Source organism: Triticum aestivum, chromosome 6B (genome assembly GCF_018294505.1).
Source record: "Triticum aestivum cultivar Chinese Spring chromosome 6B, IWGSC CS RefSeq v2.1, whole genome shotgun sequence".
Lineage (NCBI taxonomy): Eukaryota > Viridiplantae > Streptophyta > Magnoliopsida > Poales > Poaceae > Triticum > Triticum aestivum.
Genome location: NC_057810.1, coordinates 537,877,957 through 537,880,683, shown reverse-complemented (window position 1 = coordinate 537,880,683; position 2,727 = coordinate 537,877,957). Strand labels below are relative to the sequence as shown.

Below are 2,727 nucleotides of genomic sequence, written 5' to 3'. Positions count from 1 at the left end.
GCGCGCAGCAGCCTACAGCCTCGCCGCCGCCGACACGTGGCAAGTAGTGAGCCAAGCCGGAAGCGGTGACGGCGACGGCGGGAACTTGATTTGCTGGATGGGGACGCCCTGGGGAAGCGGTGATGGCGACGGCGGCAACTTGATCTGGTGGATCAAGACTCCCGCCGGCGCGGTCGATGCGGGGCCGAAGCTGATCGGCGGTGGCTGCTGCAGCTGCAGCGGCTGCTGCGGTGTCGCGCTGGGCGCGGCGGAGGCCGCCAGGAGCGGCGGCTGCCACTGCAGCCAGGGCGGGCCAGTGGTGGCGGTGGATGGCAGCTGTAGCGGCATGGCAACCACGACGGTTGCTGGATGGGGGCAGTGGGCGTGGCGAGAGCCGGCGCCGGCCACAGCGACCACTGCGGGGTGGTGGCGGGCGGCGCTGCAGCTGCAGCTGAGGCTGCAGCGGCCCAGCGAACACCGCGGAGGCCGCTGCGTGCGACGAGTACCACTGCAGGGTCGGCGGCGGCCCGTATGGGCTGGCCAGGTACAGCCGGATCCCCTGGACGGCGGTGACGAGGTCGTTGAGGACCCCGATGACCTCCTCTGGGGTGTAGGCGCCTGTTGGTGGCGCGGTGGAGGGCGCCGGCATCTGGGCGGTGGCGGCGCCGAAGGTGGAGAGCAACGGCGCGGATGGGAAAGGCAGCGACGCGGTGGAGAGGGCTAACGGGTACATTAGGCCCATTACGTACTCTAACAATGTCCACCTGAATTTATAATGCATCCAATTGTTTCAACGCCCTTATAAAAGGCACATATAGCCCAGTTTGCATCAGTTGATTGTGATGACGATCAATAAAGTAGGTAAGAACAACAAAGTCAATAGTTCATGTAACTATGTAAGTATGTTTAACTGGATTCCTGCACCGATGAACCTACAAACTCGGAGAAGTTGCAATGTTTGGACACCTCATATTTACCATTACAGTTCTCATGTTCATACTTCATAATCCTCTCTGTATGAAAACAAAGAACACATGCCACGAGAGATATGTACTGAATGAACGTGTTGAACGGTGAGAATCGTTTAAAATAGTTATGCAATTAAATGTGCGAACGTGTTCAACCAATTCATTAATTCCTAGTCTCTTTTAATGAATAGGTTGAATGCTTGCATCTTTAGGAGAAACTTGGAATTCCGATCACAGGGTCGTTCCCGTTTCGTGGTTGTTGAGAGATCCCAAAGCTCCGCTATATTAAATTTCTAAGAGGTGTAGAGCGACCCAATGAGATGTGAACTGAAAAAACAGGTTTGTTGATTGTTTCTTGTCTCTCCCTTCCCTCACAATTCAGCTTCTGTTCTGCGCAGTCATCAGTAGTATCTTAGTTTAGTTGTAAGTGAATTTTCTTTTGAGTTTGCAGCCTGCTTTGAAGCAATCAGAGCCAACAAGAGAAATAATTTGCAGACAGATATGAATTTATCTAGTCTTTTCTGATATAATTTATGTAACTAGTCGATTCCGTGAACGGGTAGGTACAACTAATTCCTGTATGTTTATCTTACCAAAACCCAACCACATCCATATTATCTGACCTGTGTTACATTTTGACCCAAGACACCATCATTGGAAAAGTTGGTGAACAGGAGTACTAGCCATAAACATGCATGGAAGAATATGAGGGACCATAAAAAATATGAGTGCTTCTCAGATTATTGTCTGATTTGTTTTGGATAAATTGACCTTATCCTGGTATGTGTAGATTCAAAGGAGGATAAATTGACCTTATCTTGGTATCCATGAGTATGACATAGTGTTCACCAATAACTTTACAGGATATTGGTCACCTACTTATGCTTGAATTTCTTTCCCTGGAGTACTGCTCATACATATTTGTCAATTGAGTTTTGCTCATACATTTGCAGTCAAGCTAATTCTAACTTTCTCTGCATTGTTTAACGAATCATCTCAATCTAAACCTGTCTCTTTCACAGAGGGAAGAAAAAGCATTCTGCATGAAAAGGAACACGTGCTACTAAAAGAAGCAGTATGTTGAACAGAAGAAATCTTTACTGTCAACATACGGTGCCTGGTTTTTCTTTCTAGTAAGCGATGTGTTATGAACTGTGGTTGCTTTCAGACTCCAGATATTGACGCCGTGCAGTTCAACAAGTTCAGACTTCAGTGAGTACTCAAAATACAGAGCAACTAAGTTCAGACTTTGTGCAGAACTCGAACTGAAACTGCCAGGTAGAAAACAGACAAGCGAGAAAAAGCACAATGTCAAACACAGTTTCAAAGAGAGTTCAGTATACCAACAAAGCTGCAAATCAACAGGACCAAAACTTAGCATTGAAACTTGGCAGGGGCCGCGCGAACGCGTACCCCATCTATCACAAATTATGACATCCACTCTCCCTCAAAGAGGAGATGGTAAGCGAGCGCACCCACAAAGTGCAATGTGGGTCACTAGCCTAGGCCATGGCTCTTCTTGATCAGCCATAGACCCCGTCCAGGTAAGTATGTTTGAAGGTTGCCCTATGCCCTGGTTTTATAGGTTGCGCTGCCAACGCTGCCTCCTTGGACAAGCGATGTGGTACTAAACGAAAGAAAGCATATGCCTCGCCTGGTGTTTGTTCCGGGTTTCTGGGACGAGGAATTCGAACAGGACACCGTGTATGGGCCTATCGGTACCAACCGGGCCAGATTTTGCCGGTGAGGTTCAGGATTATTTCTTCCTTAATTAGCAGGC

The 2,727-nt window shown here is 48.7% G+C and overlaps 1 non-coding gene across 1 annotated transcript; it reads right to left on the bottom strand.

The window, feature by feature from the left end:
• Nucleotides 1-2,337: 2,337 nt before the first annotated feature.
• LOC123140183 (U1 spliceosomal RNA) lies at nt 2,338-2,499 on the bottom strand. Its single transcript, XR_006469837.1, has one exon. It is a non-coding gene; the product is annotated as a U1 spliceosomal RNA (small nuclear RNA).
• Nucleotides 2,500-2,727: the final 228 nt, after the last annotated feature.